Source organism: Heliangelus exortis, chromosome 1, assembly GCF_036169615.1.
Source record: "Heliangelus exortis chromosome 1, bHelExo1.hap1, whole genome shotgun sequence".
Taxonomy (NCBI): Eukaryota; Metazoa; Chordata; class Aves; order Apodiformes; family Trochilidae; genus Heliangelus; species Heliangelus exortis.
Genome location: NC_092422.1, coordinates 121,936,818 through 121,956,381, shown reverse-complemented (window position 1 = coordinate 121,956,381; position 19,564 = coordinate 121,936,818). Strand labels below are relative to the sequence as shown.

Below are 19,564 nucleotides of genomic sequence, written 5' to 3'. Positions count from 1 at the left end.
GTTTAACCTTCAAGTCAACTCTGATATTTTTGCAATAAATACAAAAACTATATCCATCTCCCAGAATGTCTCATAGAAGTATTTCCTTCTTTGTGTTTTGATCAACCCTTGTCGTGTTGGTTAAAATATGAGCCACCCAAATGAGCCCAGAGAGTACTAAAAACAGTCAAAGACTGAAATTCTGGGCAAGATCCATGTCTTAAAACTGGGTTATTGACAGAAAGGATCTGTGAAATAGCAGCAAAGAAAACAACTCAAGAAAGTACCTAAGCCTTCAGAAACTTACACCTTAAATTTATGATTGAGGTCCTGGAAGTACCTGCTCATCTCCTGCCTGCAAGTGAATCTTTCTCATATCAGTGGCTTAAAATTTGGGCTACCTGCTGTCCAAGCTCACCATTGTCCAACCTTCAAGTGGGTGTAGGAAGCAGGTTCTCTTCTTTGATACCAACAGAGCATGATCTGGTAAGAAGTCTCATGGCATGACCAAGGCAGAAACACAGGAGCACAGCATGAATTGGCAGCTATTCTTTCTCACAAATGTGATGGAAGGAGGAAGAATTGTTTTATCTTTCCCATCACACAGATCAGCCAACAGAGGGTTTCTTCAGAAGGTGGGAGATCAGATTCACATGTCTTTCACAAAACTGAATTTCCTAAATAGTGAGGAAGATATCCAACAATGGATAGGAAAGGGCATTCTGGGATTGAGATCGCTCATTGGTCCTGCTGAAAGTAAATTGCTGTGAAGTTTAGTCAGTAAGCCAGAAAGAAATATTATCTCTTAGATCAGTGACAGCTGGCTGTGGTAAATCAAACTTCTTGTGCTGTTGCTAGAAATGTTTCTGGTTTACATCCAGTGCCTGCCAAATATAAAAAAAAAAAAAAAAAAAAAACTGAGAAAAAGCTAAAAACTGAAGACTTTCTGTGTCTTTCAACCAAGTATCCTAGCTTCTGAGCTACAGACTCATACTTCTGGTGCACACTGTAATTCTGAAAGAAAACAGTGAACCATCTGTCCTCATCCAAAGGATAACTTGGGTGTCAAAATCCAGGGAGCAGCACAGGAAATCCATCCTCCAAATGGTATCTAGTGCAGGGCTGCAAAAGGAGGCAAAACTTTCAGATGTAACTCCTGTTTCAGAGTACCTTACTGGCTTCCTCTGCCTAGCATCTCAAACCCCTATCTTAGGTGCCTCTCTCTTCCTATTAAGGTGGGCCTTGTGTGTATGATCCAATTGTATGGATCCCCATCCTAAAGACAGGAACTGTAAAGACAAGAGTGGTGATACCTGCAGCTCACTTCAGGTCTTGGAGGGCTCAGGTGACTGTTTGGAATCCAGTCTGCACACTGCAAACCCAAGGCACTGCCTAACATGCAGGTGCTCAAACTATTTTCAGGATCTAGCTGCTAGTAATTGGAGACTGTTAGGCAAATGAACTTGCTGTTTTGCTTAATATCATAATACAAATATTACATAATATAATATGAGGGAGCTCCCCCCAAAAAAAATACTGAAAAATGAATGGTGTTTTCTATGTGTCACTGATTTGCTATATTTAAATGTGTCTCATGTTTCACCTTGCTCCTTTTGATCTGTAGTGGTGAAGAAAGGGTAAAAGGTAAGAAAGCTTGTAAAAGAATGAGAAACTTGAACATACTAACTTACTCCAGGTGTAAATTTAAAGGGTGCGGGGAAAATACAAACTTAGGGTTGTCTGCTAAATACAGTCATTATGCTGAGACCCATTTGAATGTATTCCTACAGATTTTGTTTGCTAAGGCAAGCACACTGAATAGTAGGATTGAATAAGGTATTGTCATCTCCCACTGCACACCAATTGAGATTTCTGTTACATGTGATTTTTCTTATACAAGCTGTTGTGATTTATTTCCATGGTCTGTACAGAGATATTAGTAGCCATATCCCTGAAGCCCGAGAGGTAAGCGGAGATGGCTTCCATTTTCTCAAACCCTTTCTAAAAATACAAGAACATTTGATTAAGGGTTGACAATTTTCTTTTCTTCCTTTGCTTGTTCTTGTAATTCATTTTGCAGGGGAAGTGGGCTGTGTTTTTCTTATCCCTTCCAATTCAGCAGCCGGGCGGCTGGCTTTGCCGACCCACTCCTGTCACCACGGCAACCAGCCGATCGCTGTAGTGTGATTCCATGCACTCTATGTCACTACATGGTGCTATTGTTCTCTGGTAATGACCTGGGAGCTACATCACCCTATTCTCATAAAGGGGGGGCTAATCCTTGTCCCTCTGGATGGTCATCCCATACGTGGACTACGGCATCGTATTAGGATGCATTTTGTTTCACGTGTAGTGACTTCAAGAACGACCCTGGAGCCTATGTTCAGCACCAAGCAGACACTGCTCCTCAGAAACATGCTAGAAGATCTGGATCGAGGCCATCGTACTCAAGAATCAGGCAAAATGAGCACATCAGTTGAGATCAAAGGTTTCTCTGACTCCTTGGCTTAGCCTCTCTGCTAGTGGTGGGAATTGCCCAGAAAAGTAAAACATATAAATAATTTTTCTTATAGGATTTTTTTTGCTCTCATCTTTGGGCTAATGCAAAGTTCAGCACATGGGCATTTAGCTACACTAGGGACCAAATGCTGGATATATAGCTGGCAGAGGACATGATTTTGCTAAAATCCACCACAGATTTCAACAGATACATAAGGCTCAGCTACACTTAACCGTTTTGAAGATTTACCATCGCTTTTTTAGATGGCAGCAAATCATCCCTGCACTGCAAAGCTTATTTCTTTTTATGTGTTGCAGAGATGGCAGGGGCCCTGGACTAGGTTTCTTACAAATTAACTTTGTGATGATATATTCCAAAAGAATCTAAATAGGAACAGTGCCTTCCAAACCGTGCTATGTGATAACAGGCTCAGAGTTGTAGAGATGAAAGAAAATATACCTAGAGTCACAGAACTAGAATCACTGAATAGTTTGAGTCAGAAGGGATCTTCATCTAGTCTACCCCCAAGCCATAAGCAGGGACACCTTTCATGTTACCCTGTCCAACCTGGCCTTGAACACTTCCAGGGATGGGCATTCACTACTTATCTGGGCAGCCTGTTCCAGTTTAACACTATGCCCTCTGTAAAGAAAATTCTTCCTTATGTCAATGTGAATCTACCACTTTCCAGTTTAAAATTTGTCTTGCCACTTTTGTCTTGTCTTGGTAAAAAGTCTCCATCTTTCTCATAAATCCCATTTAAGTGTTGGAAGGCCATCATAAGGTCTCCCTAGAACTTTCTCTTCTCCAGGCTGAATGACCTCAATTCTCTTAGCCTGTCTTCACAGGAGAGGTGCTCCAGACCTCTGATTATTTTTGTGGCCCTCTTCCAGACTCCCTTGAACAGATCCATGTCTTCCTTGTGCTAGGGACCCAGAGGCTGGATGAAGTACTCCACGTAGGGTCTCACAGGAGCAGAATAGAAGGGGAGAATGACCTCCCCCAGCTTGCTGACCAGGCTTCTTTTTATGCAGCCCAAGATGCCCTTGGTTTCTGAGTTCATGTTGCTGCTTCATATTCAATTTTTCATCCATCAGTATCCCCAAGTCCTTCTCTGAAGGGCTGTTCTAAATCAATTCATTCCCCAGCCTTTACTGATATTGGGGACTGCCCCTACCCAAGTGCAGGACCTTGCACTAGGTCTTGTTGAACTTGATGACACTTACATAGGACCACAACTCAAGCCCATGAAATTACCTCGGGATGGCATAAATAGGATATTTCATTCTCTGTCCCTTTCTGACACCTAAAACACTTGAACAAGGTATAAGTGAACAATGAGCCCAAGGAACGGGGGAAAGATACTCCATTTATGTTAAATTTATCTAAAAATTAAAGTTTCAGTTTTGGAAAACAGCTGGGTAACCAATGATACCTAAGTGCACTCTGGAATGACTCACTGGTCACTGCATTTCTTAATGTTTCTTTGTCAGTTCATGAAAACGTATTTGTAAAATTAAATAGTAACATTTCAACAACAGTACACCCAGAACCTATAAAAAAACCTGTGTAGATATTGACTGGATTCCATATCAAATATTATATGCCACAGGCATCAAAATATTTTGCCCACAATTTTTAAGTATCTTGCCATTGAACAATAACATCTATATTTCTGAAATGTAAAAATAAACAAACACATTCAGTAAATAAACAAACAAATGCAAAATCAGATATCTGGCTGTGTGAGCAAGATAGCAAACTGTTTACTCTCTGTTCCCTTCCTCCCTTTATAATTTTTATTTCACCCTGTGCAACCTATTCCCTATCCACATACTGTAGTCAGATATAGTTCACATATAGACCTTTCTTCCTGGTCACATTCTCTGTTTTATTTGCACATTTTCTACTCTTTTGCAAATACTGTTGCATTGTTTATTTCAAATCCAACAGAAAAGCAGTAATCAGTGCGAGTACCATAGCTCTGTGTTTTCTACCCCTAACTAAGTAGTTAGAAGTTACAAATACACATGTAATATGACATTTTTATACCAGTCATTGAATTAATTGCATATATAATGACAGGCATAATCATTCATTACCACTGAATATATATAAAAAAAAAAATCCACACATCTGAAGAAGTCTGTTCTCATAAGCTGAACTATTTAACTTGACACCAGCCAAATCAAGTACTAGCTGTGACTTTTAAAGTCACATGTTGGTCTCATACAGGCAGTCATGGAATCTTATTATATTCCTTTGAATTATTCTTCCTGTCTAGCAAATAGTATTTGGTTTCAAGAATCTTCTACGAAGAAATAAACTTGTTCTGATATTTATCTGAGGGGCTGATTATTCTTGCTATAGACATGCTGCATTTTCTTAAAAAATATGAGTTAGCATGTTAAAAATTAATGAGAGCACAACTTGATATATCCTTAGGGAAGTATTCCTTGTATGAAGACTGATCCAGTGCCGAAACTCTGGAAGAATTCCACAAAATTTTTACACAGATGATTTTCCAAGTACACATGTTGGGATGCTTACTGTCAGAGCCCAGCAATCTGACACTGCTACTTGATTTCTCTCAATCACAGAAAACCTTCACACAAGTCAAATGACTTGCGTCAAGATGACACAAAGCTGGGAGGACTGGCTAGAACCCCAGAGGGCTGTGCTGCCATTCAGAGGGACCGAGACAGGCTGGAGAGTTGGGCAGGGAGAAAGTTAGTGAATTACCACAGGGGCAAGTGTAAGGTCTCGCATCTGGGAAAGAACAGCCCCAGGTACCAGTGTAGGCTGGGGACTGATGTGTTAGAAAACAGCATGGAGGAAAGGGACCTGGGGGTGCTGGTGGACAGGGTGCCCATGAGCCAGCAATGTGGCCTTGTGGCCAAGAAGTCCAGTGGCATCCTGGGGTGCATTAGAAGTGGGGTGGTTAGTAAGTTGAGAGAGGTTCTCCTTCCCCCTCTACTCTGCCCTGGTGAGGCCACATATGGAATATTGTGTCCAGTTCTGGGACCCTCAGTTCAAGGACAGGGAACCGCTTGAAAGAGTCCAATGCAGAAGCCACAGAGATGATTAGGGGAGTGGAACATCTCCCTTCTGAGGACAGGTGAGGGAACTGGGTCTCTTCAGCTTGCAGAAGAGAATGAAGGGTGACCTGATCAATGTTTGTAAATATGTAAGGGGTGAGTGCCAGGAGGATGGAGTCAAGCTTTTCTCAGGGGTGACTAATATTAGGACAAGGGGCAATGGTTATAAACTGGAGCACAGCCAGTTCCATATAAATATAAAGAAGAATTTTTTCACTGTGAGGGTGACAGGGCATTGGCACAGGCTGCCCAGGGAGGTTGTGGAGTCTCCTTCCCTGGAGACATTCAAAACCCACCTGGAAGCATTCCTGTGTGACCTGCTGTAGGTGACCCTGCTCTGGCAGGGGGATTGGACTCAATGATCTCTCAAGGTCTCTTCCAGCCCCTAGCACTCCGTGATTTCTGTGAAGTCAGTCTGACTGATGCTGCTGTGATGAGCGTTTCCACCAAAGCATTTCCAATAAAAGGATACCACATCCAACAAATAATAGACAGCCGCTGGGGGGGGCCTCCATATCCAAATTCAAGCATTTTTTTACTGATGCTTCGCAGATTTCTTTGTGAGTAAGCTTTTCCTATTTTAACTTTTTTTTTTTTGCAAAAAAGAAATGCTCTTACTGATCCTGAACATTTGTGAATCTCACTGGACCCTTCTTCTAATATTGGGTACAAAACAGATCAGATATACCAACGAATCAGATATAAAACTAAGCCTGATCTATTGACACTAGATTGTAGGAGACTGTAAATTCACTTGCTAAATTTTCTGTATTTCAGTACCCCTTCTGAAAAGTAAATTTAGGTAGGTGTTGGCCTCTTCTCCTAAGTAAATAGTGATAAGACTAGATGAAATGGTGTGAAGTGGCACAAGGGAACATTTAGATCAGGTATTAGAAAGAATTTCTTTACTGAGAGAGTAGTCAGGAACTGTAAAGGGCTGCCCAGGGAGGAGTCACCATCCCTGGTGGTATTAAAAAAAAAAAGTGTATATGTGGCACTTTAGTACATGCTCTTCTGGGTTGATGTCTGGACTCAGTCATCTTAGAGGTCTTTTCCAACCATGAAAAAAAAAACAAAACCAAAACAAACAAACAAACAAAAAAAAAGTAAAATGAGAGCTGCCAATCCCATTAAACACTGAAGGAATGTTACAAGGTCACTAAGCTACAAAACACCACAGTGAAAACTGTTCAATACTTCCTTACCACCCTTCACACCAGGATACATATTCTACATGGCATCATACACTCAGTATAATTATATTTATGAATAATCTATTAATTCAGTGCAGGGGGGTGGAAATACTTACAAAATAAGATAGCTGATATTTCTTTTTTTAGCCCTTATCATTCTCTGTGTGGGTCCATGTCTTATATATAGTTTTCCATTGAAGACCTCACCAGTAAGAATGACTCATTTTCTTCAGACTTTTTTTAGATGTTCATTAAAACAATATTAGACAGCTCCAAAATAAGAATTAATACATTTTCATAGGACTCCCTCAATGCAAGGTAGCATTGTTATACCCATTAAACCATTAAAGAATTAGACTAGTGCTAATTAGGGGTACTGTTAGTTCTCAGAACCAAAACGCAGGGATTGTTTTCTTCAGTTTCAATGTGTACTTTGTATCTATCTAAACATGCATTCAAAGGACAACTGTAGTCAAATTCAGATTTATCTGTGAGCACCCACATTCCAGAAAAAACAGCTTCTGCTCCTACCCTTCCACATGTGTATTAAAAGGTTTTCAGTGACTCAGCTTCATCAGAAGAGCTTGCCACAATTTTTAGCTATTTGTCCAGGCAAATCAGAACCCTGAGACATGTCAGAAAATGAAAAAATCTGAGTATTACAGTACTACAAAACATGCTGAGGAGCACAGTGAGCTTCCTACAGACAAACCAAGATCAGACAAACCAACTGGCAGTCACTTGGCACCAGCTCTATTGAGCCAGAGGTGTTTGCCCAAGAGTGACAAGAACACCTCTCTGAAAACCAACCAGTTAAATGTTTTAAGTCAGCACAATAATAATGTGAAGCAGATCTCCTCTGTCCTTGTCTTTGTTTTCTTTTGTTCCCCCCTTTCTTTTTTTTTTTTTTTTTCCCCTCTTCTTGCTTCCCTTCCTTTTTTCCTTGAAAATTGAAATTAAGAAAAGGAGGAGATGGTGAGCATAGGGATAACGTGTTACGAAGGGAGCTCAGAAACATAAAGGTATTCTGGGGAAGATGGTCAGACACAGAACCTCAGTAATAAAGAAGAATGAAGCTTAGTATGCAGGTAGCTCCAGGAGAGACAAAAGGAATGCTAAGAAACACTTTCTGCCATTAATTGGGATTATAGAAGCAATATAACCCCTTATTTTAAGATTTTAAGATAAATTGCATATAGCTAGCTCATACACAGAAAATGTTACTGATTCACTGGAGGAAGGGCACAAAAATATTTAAAAATATTAAATACTTGCTTTTCTTTTCTGCACTCTTTTTAGCTTGAGTCCAATCATTGCAACTGAATTTATTTAGAACTTAACTGAAGGTACTCAGTGAGATTCCTCAGGTGATCTGACTACCTCTGGCTCCCTCCTGAGAAGCTCTGCTTTCCAACTGCAGGTACTTAGAAACTTGAGAACTATCAAAGGACAGACACAAGCAGATAACTGGCCACGAGACAGCTTTTAATATACAGGAACCTCTCTTGATTTCATATATGTGGGACAGCAACACTATGTAATAACCTTGCCGGATAATTACTAGAGCAGCTTCTTCCCCAAACTCATAATCCTAATCAAAGGCTGACTTCAGAAAAGTCCCTTATATACACTGTCCTATGCATTCTCCACAGACCAGGCTTCTGCATATGCTAATGAGTGGGTTTTTTTATTCTCTTCCCCTGAGTTTCTGTTTCTTGTTCAAGAAGGAAGGAAATCAGCATGCACTTTAAACAAATACATTTATATGAAACAAGATGTTATACACAGAAGACTTATGAGACAGAGAGAAATCAAATCATACAAGCAAGAACAGCAGAATTTGCTGACAAAAAGCTTGATATTACAGGGAATAAAAGATTTGTCTGTATCTGGGTTTTCTGGCACAATATTCCCCCCTTTCTGCATGAGGTTATTTTTCTGGGCAGAAAGTGAAGATCTACTATTTCTACAGGCAATAAAACAAGTACTTAAAAAATCAGGATGTCAGGAAATAAAAAGTTCATGGGCAAAATAGACACATTTCCAAATTCTAGGAGAGCTGGAAATTGAAATAAAATAACTTACACTGTCAGTTTGTAACTCCTTTCTGTCAACATGAGGGATGCCTGGAAGCTAACAGAACTGTAGTACTCATACTATATTTAAAAACAGATCCAGGGTAAAAAACAATTCAGTATTGTGCAGTCCTTTATCCAAACGCAGCATAGCAACTAAGAACTATTACGTCTTTATGAACACCATCTTGACTTCAAGAAGTGGGCTTAGTGAGTAAAAGTGGAGCTGTTTGGAGAGAGCATACCTAAAGCAGTGAAAAACCTCTTAAATAGTGTGGCTACTGAAGAAAGAAGGTGTTAATTTCAGAGATTTTAAGACCTATAACCAGCTGTGCATAATTTGTTTTCAGAGTGAGCTGTAAGATTCCAGTGAATAAGATGCAGAATTTTCCCCCTCCTTTTCCTAACTGCAAAAGGAGATTGTGCACAGAGGGCCACTCTCTAACAATTCATGGCTGCTAATCAAGCAGTGAGAGAAAACAATGCTTGGATTTTATATCAGAAAGGTAATTTGATAGCTGTTTATCTAGCATACTTTGATTCATGGTATTTCAGTTTTTAAAAACCTGGCTATTGGCCCTTTTATCCACAATAACTTTATCCTGCCACATCTGCCACCTGGGCAAATATTTTTGCTTTTAAATTTCAATACTTCTACCTAGATTTCGGATTAAAAAAAAAAAAAAAAAAAAATTATTCTCCAGTCAAAGAGTTTCAGTAAAAATCTGGAGCAGGTATGGTACATCTTGCAAATTTAACCCATAGTTTTTCCCATCAATAATACTATTAAATCATTCAGTTTTCAACAATTCAATAAAATAAAATACTGCATAATACTAATAAACATTTGAAACATGAGATGTCAGTTAATCATGGGTTGCATGTCCAATAAGTGTATTTACCATCAGTTTCATCAGTACCAGTCAGTCTAAAATATGGTGCATTGTTGCATGGAGATTTTTTTCCATATGCACAGTAACTGGGGATTAATGAGGGACAACGAAATGTACAGAATACAACACATTCCTTAGTGAATAAAATGTTTGAAATGTTTAACATAGTGTTTTGAAGGCTATAAAAGCAATTTAGTTGGAGAGTAAAGAAGCATTGGTGTTAGTTGCTTTCCTGAAATACATTTTGGTTCAGAAGACCAGAAACCAGATGTGAATTTCATTGTGTGACTTTGTATTAATGAATAGAAGCTTACTGATAACTCAGTTATGCACATGTGGAATAAAATCATAGTAAAGACAAGGCAGATAACTTGCACTGGGGCTTCACCTTACTTTAAGCAGCTGAATATATCTTTTGCCATTGTACATCAAGAACATCAAACTTTCTAAGAACTGAACCTGTGCTTAGGCCCATGTAAAACACTTAGGCAAAGTTTTTGGAGCTGATGTCTGAGGCACAGTGCTCAGGTTCTGTAAAATCATGATGAAACTGTTTCCAACTGCATAATTTCACTTTTAATTGTCTAAAGCTATAATCTGAAGTGTTATAAATTTATTTTTTTCTTTATATATAGTACATATATGTTTCTTTATATAACTTTATAAATCAGTTACTAAAATGCAGATGCAAATGAGAAGCATGATTGGAAGGTTTTGAAGTGTGTGCTTGTGTGTACTCAAATATTGGGACACTCAAGGAGGAAGGAATTTTGAGGGAAGATATTAGCACAGAAACCTGTGACTGAAGACTGTATCATAAGGCACATGAGTATAAGGGATGAACAGCAGTTGCAGAGGTACTGTAACTCTCCAGTTCTTTACTTTTGAGCATATGAAATTTCTCACCTTAGTGAATTACCTTTCTGTGTAAAGTGTGTACATGGGTGTGCATGTGTGTGACAAATCCATGTGTGAATAGACAGAGCAGATAATATGTTATGAAGGGCAGGCAGCATGTTGATAATGGCATTACAGGTTTGCTTACTTTTCTAATTGAAAAGGTTAAAACTGATGTTTGGGTGTTGATATCATAAAAAATATATGGGCACAGGGTATGGGAGAAGGAAACATTTTCACCAATGTGTGGGAAAACTGAAAGAGAGAAATTCTAGGTGCCCAGGAAACTGAGCAGCAGTCAAATGAACTTTAAACCATGAATGGCTTGCTTGCATGGCAATTCTGGTACATCATATTCCAGAACAGCTTTTAAAAGGTAGGTGTAGTTTTATTAGCAAAATTGAACTTGTCTCCCTTGTGCAAATTTTAATTATTTTTGATGGAAGGAAAGCTTCTCATCTATGCGATGAGAGGCACAAGGTGCTGTACAATGCATCCGTTTCTTTGCTGCTTCCCCTTAAATATTTCATTCATCTCCCAACTGCACAGTTACTCCATTTGGCTTTATTCTCTTCTCATAACAGACCACTGTGACACTCTCTTCACTCCTCACTAAACTCAGTACTGACAGCAGTAACTATCTGTTGCTAATAACATCATCATCCATTTCCTTCTGGAGAAATGCATCAGTTGTATGGTGAAAGGTTGACAACGAAGTGGTCAAGAGTTTGGAAATCTATACTCTGTATGAATCCTGTGTTCTGAAATGCATATTGGTACTATATTTGTATTTTATTTGTCCTCCTATGATTCATTCGTTTTCCTGGAGTTCTCAAAGATGATTGCTAAGGGTATTTCCTCTTTAGTTTCTTAAGACTTCAGCAAACATCACCTAAAGATGATGATTCAGATATTTTAATTAATTAATTAATTGAATTAATTAAATTAGGTACTCTTTCATCTGCTTGCAGTATGAACGCTCTCTCTCTTTCCTTCCCTCTCTCTAATATCTCAGTGGTCTTCATTAGCACTGTTTACCACTAATTGTCGTACTTTGTTCTTTATGCTAAAACTGGAATAACTGCAACCTGAATTCTAGCACTGGTCAAAATTTTCTTAGTATTCCTTTTAGCTACAACAGATTCACACAACTTTTTCTGAATGTGATTTACTCACATAGTTGACAAAATGTCACCTTCTCTCCTGATGTTTCCCTTATTGTATTTTTGTTATTTACCTATTCTTTCATGACGCATTCTCTCTTTATTTCAGATCGCTACAATTTTATTCATCTGCACTGACATTTGTTCATGTTACTACCTGAGGTTTTTTTACATCACCCTTTCTTTCCTCATATAAGATAACATGTACAAGAATCTTGCACATATATCCAGTTATCTGCTAGTACCCATTAATCTTTACCTGATAACTCCTTCAGAATTCCATAATGTGATTATCTGTAACCAAGCTCCTGTGTACTGCTTTGTCTTTTAAACATCTCTAAAAATTAGTCAGGGAAGTCTGTCATTGCCTATTGGTCCAGATTCCATTTAATTGTTTCTTGTTTGACAACATTATGCCAGAACAGTAACACACACAACCTGTGTATACACCTGTACATTGTGTTGCTTTTAAAATTCTTTCTGTTGTTCTTTTTTGAGGTTTTTAAAATTTTATTAAGAAATATTCCCATATGAAATACTTAAGAATATGCTGTAGCTCTCTATTGCATACAGGACATGGGTTTAAGTCTTCCATTGCCTTCCATTGCAAAGTTTTCTATTATTGACCTACAATGTAAATAAAATTATAAATCGATTGTTATTTGAATCTTCAGTATTTCAGTCTGAAAAGTAAAACCTTTTAGACCTGAGATCTCTTAACCTTTTAACTTTCTGTTACTTTTAATGACCATTACATATTGTAATGTTTTCCATATCTATAATAGATTATGAAGAATAGCATTATACATATGATTCAACAGAAAACTATTTCTAATCCTTGAAGATTTAGTATTCTTTTAGATAACAAAATTGGGCGGAGGGTTTTGGCCTTAAATACACAGTAGAACATTATATTGGCATTACATCTCTTAGCAGTTCTTAAAATGTTATGCTTATTATATAACTATCAGAATTTTCACCTGCATTATCAACCTAACTTTCAGAGGAAAAATTTGCTAGTAGTTTCTTATAAACTTGTATTTAAGGCCAACAGACAATTCCTCACATATATAGTCTCAGAATACTATTCCTCAGTGTTTGCACACCAACATGAAGACCAGTCTCTGCACAAGGCAGGATTTTTCAAGCACATTAACATTTAACATATTGTTAGAACAGATGGGATTAATTCCAGTTCTCAAGCACCATACTCAGAGATATGTCCCTTGAAACAGTTTCTGTACATGCAGTGGCTTTCAACGTCTGGATTTGGCCCTTCATTCTTCATGGGGGTAAAGTTGAGCCTAATACATTGATACGTACCTTGGACAAGCTCTTTTTTCTCAGACTGCTGCAGAGTGAACTTTCCAAAGAGGCACACATACACTGCATTTCCCTAGCCTCAATGGCAGAAACATTGTGTGTACAGCCTTGTGTAGTTCAAAATTTAAATAAAGATGGAAAAATATTCCATGACAACCAGAGAAACTCACATAAAGGTTAAGAGCAGAACCTACAAGACAGGCAGATGACCCATCCCTGATTATACCTTCAAGATACAACAGGCAAGACAGGTTGAGATGAAAACATACTCCCTCTGACTCTCAATGAATACACCATACCCAGGATGCCTTAATGAAATCACCAGTCTATTTGGTGATGGGCTCCTCATGATTTAAGTGAATAGACAAAAATCTCTCTTATTCTAATTTCCTCTATCGAGAAATATTTACTGCCAACATTTTTATATGGGCAGGATCAAGTCAACCAGGCTGCAGCAACTGTTTCACTGACAAACACACTACAAATATAGATGAGTAAACATAAAGCAGATTCCTCTAAAATCCCCTTCCATTGGGGAACGAGCACTGTCTCTCCAGATCTGTGTGCATTTACACAGGGTGATGTAGAATGGTCTGAGACCTCAAGACAGAAAGACAGTGCAGCTAAAGATGCAATATTGAGGAGTACATTAATAAGACCTTTCGTCTTTCAACCAGCTTGAGGGATACCCTGACAGAAGCATGAACTGGAGCATGTGGAATGGGATTATTTGTTAGCCCTTCTACTGTCCAGGGTGACAGGCACCATCTTCATCTCTGGCATGCACCTGAGCTCTACCTTGCAGGTTTTAGAGTAAGAATCCCTAGAAGACGAAGTAAGAATCCTAGAAGACCTTGAAACCTCAGGGCTTGATATCCTGAGGGAGGAGAAAAAGCTTTAATACAAATAATTTCATGTTTCTTTTTCAGTGAACCCTGGATAGATTCTATCTGAAATTGAGCCATCAAATTTTTTTTTTTTTTTTTTTTTTTTGTCTACCTGGTTAAGGACATCTAGTAAAGCAAATCAATACAGTTTAGACAGTGATTTAGCTGACCAGATGAACCTACTTTAATTTATCTTAAAATAAGTACCCCAATAGCTAGCCAGCCTGTCAGCTAAATGGCATTCTGTGCTCCACTGGCTTTAACGACTGATGATGTCCTTCACTTAGTTGCCCACAGTCAAGAATTTAGAGTAGCTTGAGGTGCTGCAAATTTACATTGCCAGGAATCCAGCTGAGCCATATGGGTTTTCCATAGATCCTGTATCATATATTCCAGGCTTACACAGATGTCTCAGACACCTCAGATGATTACAATATCTGGGCAATAAAACTGAATCCTAAATGTCTACTGACTGGTACAGCTACAGATGTCACTATTTGACCTTTAACTTTACCCCACTCTGTCCAGCTGGGTGAGAAAGAGCCACTTTGCTCAGGGAAGAAGCCAGGGCCCCATTGGCACTGAAAGGAGCTCCACAGTTTCAGTGTTGAGTTCTGTAGATCTGCCATGAAACTAAAAACAAGTCCTGGCATTGAAGTGAGCTCCATAAGAGCGGACTGAAACACATGTTTCCAGGCATATAGTCCTAAGATTTTACTAGATGTACAGAAAATCTTAAATGACAGATTATTCCAGCATCAGTGGAACTCACCCACCAACTAAAAACGTGGCTTGCTGCTTATCCCTGACTGCCAGTTCTAAGATTGCCTTACACAGTTCTTCATTTCTGGGTAAACTTCATAAAGAAAGTGCCCTCTAAATCTTATGCTTCAGGGGATAGATGAGTGCCCTGATGAGTGTCTGCAGTAGCTATTGTGGGCCTCAGAGTCTGTATGTTGCAAAGGTTGATCTGCTCTCCTAAGCATGTCATGAGTTGGCTTCTGGAAGCCACTGAAGCCGCTATAGACTAGAACTCTTGTCAAATATTGGCCTCTTTTTCATCATCTGCAGCATGGCTAATTTAAGAAAGGTGTTGGCAGACTGACTCACTCTTTCAAGCTTTCATTTAATGCCCAAATCATCAAACTTTGCACCAGGCTTTTTTCAAATAAAAGCTGCAGTGGTCTCTACAAGTGCAGGACTCGGAGCCAATCCATGGAGAGATTTTCTTTCAGGTGTATTTCACTCTAATGAAATAAAATTGCTTCTGTGCTTTATACTTGATGCAGAGTTTAAGATCCTCCAGAGAGATTAAAGGCAAGAAAAAATTACTGGGTATTCCAGGACAGCAAATCCCAGGAATTACACCTGAGAGAGGACAGTGCCCAGATAAACCTCAGCTGACAAATAAACCTCCAGACCTAATAAAAAAGGAAAGAAAAGAAACAAAGAAAGAAGAAAGGAAAAACAAAACTAAAAATTAAAACTAAATCCAAAACAGGAAGCTAAGGGGAACTGAGAAGGTAGTTCATGCCTAGCACTGTGACACCAGGTAATACTTCTGCAGGTAAGTTGATAGGATGAATACAAATAGAGAAAAATTTTATAGGGAAAAGAAATGCATATTCATCTTTATTCTGTTCCTAGACATGTCACAAGCTCTGTGTAACCTACAACATTTCAGCTGAATTCAGACTCATTTCAGCTGAATAAGCATTAGGACACTAGAGCCACCTGAGATGGTTGGTGGTATCCCACCTAGACTCCAGCTGCTAATCATGGAAGGTCTGGCTGTCTCTGGTCCTTAGTAACTTCAGCCCTATCTGGATCTCCTGGATTCCCTACAGCATCTTAATTGATAGTAGATACCTATGGTTAAGAAACTGAATAGATCTCCTAGGTATTATGTCAGCTAATTTATGGACTAGTGCAACTTATCACAAATACACAACCATTTTTGAAATCCACAAAGAAGTCACTATGCCTCAGTTTCCCAAGAGTGAAAATAAGATAACTTAAAAAATACCTAGGCAGTACTTTGATCCTCAGGCAATGCAAGCAATTTAAATACTTGCAGGGGTAGAGGTGCATGGTTGTAAGTTAACATCAGCAGCAATTAAAGTCTAGTGTCTCATGCCAGCTCAGGTTTATAACTGTTACTAGTGACAATATTTTGGAATATCAAAAAAATTAATAAAATGCTTAGTATTTTTCTTCTAACTAATTTTGGTTGCCTGTTTCTTGTTTCTCTCATACAGTTTTCTATAGATCTTTTTAAGAGATATTATCATCATCAAACTGCAATATTAAGCAAGTGATAAAATTTCAGAAAATCTTAAACGATTAGAACAACCTATAAATAGCTATTCATATGCAGTCCTTAATCAGAACTAGTCCCCACTGGGCAGTGATTTGATTGAACTGCTTTTATCTCTGTGAATCCAGAGTGGCATCTTTGATGCAGTTCCAGAGTTACAGAAAGCTGAATGCAAAGATCTAGTGACCTCGCACACTTGTGTATTTCCATCTGTTTCTCTGCAATTTAACTTTTTTTTTTTTTTTTTTTTTTTCTTTTCTTAGCATACTGAGTTGTGGTAGGCCTGCAAGTCTCGAGTCTGAATAAAGATTATAGCTTGCATATCCACAGGACCCATACATCAAAAGGTGTTAATGGTCCAGTAGGTTTCTTTATTGCTTATATCCAGTTAGTAGATATAAATTTATGCTGCAATTTATTATTGATCTTATTGTTTTCTTGTACTTTAGAATCAATTTGACTGCAAAATAGCTTTTATACTATGAAACTGCAGGATAATCAGTGTCTTCAAATATAGACTACTGCACATAGTCACTATAAATTTTCACATCTGCCTATTACACAACAAATTATAAAAGTTAATAATGATTGCATATACATATATGCACACATATTCAAGTATGTATACTCCTAAAAGGAGGCATGAAGCAAGTCTTAGGACTGAATCTGGCTTGGGCCTACTAAATATTATGCAAGTGTCCTTCTTGCATGACACCAATAGTACGTAGGAATCACTCTGGCCATGTGTACAAATAAGCTGTATCTAGAAATAAAGGAGTTAATGAAAACTTAACTAACTCTTTAGTACTGTGTTTCAACCCCTTTTTAAAACATATATTGATGAACTATGGAAAAAATACACAGACTGTAAAGTTAATAGGAAACAGGATGTTTCTTACTATAAAGCCCACACCAGGCACCATAAATCTTCCCAATTCTAAGCACAGCCTAGTGAATAACTTCCCTAATGCCCAAGAGGGACTAAACACAAGGAGTTAATGTCTATGATCTAATGAATGATTAACCATGAAATCTTTTTATCTGAAAAACTCTTTTTATCAGAATGATAATTTAATTAATAGAATTTTGCTGTTGAGAGTAGTATAAATAGCATATATTTGTTCTCAGATGTATGTTATTCCATGGACATTAATTATATCATTGTTCTATTCCCTCTCCTGATCTGAACATCTACTAAGACCTGTACTACTAAATCATACTTAATAGGAGTGTGATGGTTGTTGCTTAGGCAACAGAATGAATAAATGCAGGTCAGAATGTGCTTCCAGAAAAACAAAAGCAGGAATATCATACAGAATAAAGAGAAAATATGTCTAACTGATTTTTACTGCATTGAAGTATTAGAGTTGTCCAATGTAAAATAACTCATCTATCTGAAACACTTCAGCTGGTAAAATATAGCTTAATGTGTAAACCACTTTAATAAAGATAAAGCAGTTCTCTCAAATTAAGACTACAACACAGTTAAATCTGGAGAAAACAGAATTTTTCTCTTAGCATATCAGGTCTTTCTTTTCTCTTTCCTATGCACTTTTCAGGTTAAATTTTCTCTTCAACATTTTGGCTAGAAAATAGGGAAAATATTTTCAAAATACACTTATTTAAATGTTCAAGAAAAGCTTTCCTTACATAATGATGATATATTCAAAAGAATAATATATAAAGAAACTCGTGTTTTCTCATATTTTTTTATTTCCAAGAAAATATGGGAACTGTTCAATACCTAGTGCTAACAGTACCTGAAATATGTACAAGGAACAGTGTGAAATCCATAAATTAGGAATTATTTAAATTACAGAAACAATACAGTTTTTACTACCAGGCAATTTTCCAGCTTTTTGCTTATGATTGCATTTAAGAGTCTAATCTTCCATTCACATATGCATGCTACCCCAACTAATGCTAAGAGTAATTATATATTTTACCTGCAATGTATATTTAAAAAGAAAACACCTTAGAAAAGAATTATACTGATATGACTGATATGACATTAGCTAACACACGAGTATACAGGTATAACTTAATCTGCCCAATACCTGAAAAGTTTAATTTGTGTATTGAATAATAGAATCTTGTATGAAATTTGTATGTTTACATAAATACACTAATGGGAGACATATAAAATGAAAGTCTTATGAATTCCCCCAGAATGTGTTTCAGGCCCTTACAGAACCAGGGGATGACTGGAAAGCCCTCCAGGACAGTTTCTTTGGCTTCTTCAGTGCTCATCATACACCTGTGGTAGGTGTATCCCTTTGCATTTGTTATGCCACCTACAGCCTCTTGTGAACCATTTCCCATCCCTGTAATCTCTTTAGGACTAAACGATCAGCTACTTATGTAACTAATGCTACAATATATATAAGAATATGTCATTACATTTTGAAAAACTGTAGCTTGACACACATTTTGGATTAATTTTTCTTTTTTTTTTTTTTTACATTGATGAGCTAGCAGCTTTGTTTTCAAGAACATTTAAAGGTAAAGATTTTAATGATTTTTCTGATATAAGAAGATCACATGGCAGCCATATAAAAACAGTAAGAAACATCCACACTGTTATAACTGTATATATAGGGAAACGGCAGAGATCTGTGCCTTGGTTTTCTGATCAGAAACCCATAGGAATATAATGATGTTGGCAAAAGAAATTAAATAGGAAAAACACAACTTGAGTAACTATATATATAATACTCATGCTGTTTCAATTTGATTTTTATGTGCCAGGTGTAAGTTATGAAAAGTTAGAACTGCTCCAAGACATACACAGTTAGTAAAATATCTTAAATAGGGGTGATCAATAAAATTTTAAACTCTGATAATTTATCAGAAATGTAGTCAGGATTTTGTTTAGGAGATTCAAGTAACTGGAATACTGTAACAGGCAGAAAAGTGATTGTATAACTGCCTTACAAGTGAGCTGCTCTCTTTTCTGTCAATATTAATTTCAATAGAAAGTTTGTGCATGACAGGTCTACGTTATTTTACACCACACGGTACTACTGTAAATACTAAAGCACATAAAATTCTATTTCATTCCTATGTTCCTGAAAAATGCCCGGAGTTAATACATGGAAATGGAACTATAAAACGGTATGCATTACTTTTCCATATGTTTCAACAGGGCATATGTTTCAACAAGTGAATCCCACTGTCTGATCATCTAAGAAGCAAAATCATTTAACTGAGGCATTCAGAATCACTTGCACAGAGAGCAC

The 19,564-nt window shown here is 37.6% G+C and overlaps 1 protein-coding gene across 4 annotated transcripts in view; it reads right to left on the bottom strand.

The window, feature by feature from the left end:
- ANKS1B (ankyrin repeat and sterile alpha motif domain containing 1B) overlaps positions 1-19,564 on the bottom strand; it is a 414,385-nt gene that overhangs the window by 170,994 nt on the left and 223,827 nt on the right. The gene's annotated exons all lie outside the window — the stretch shown is intronic.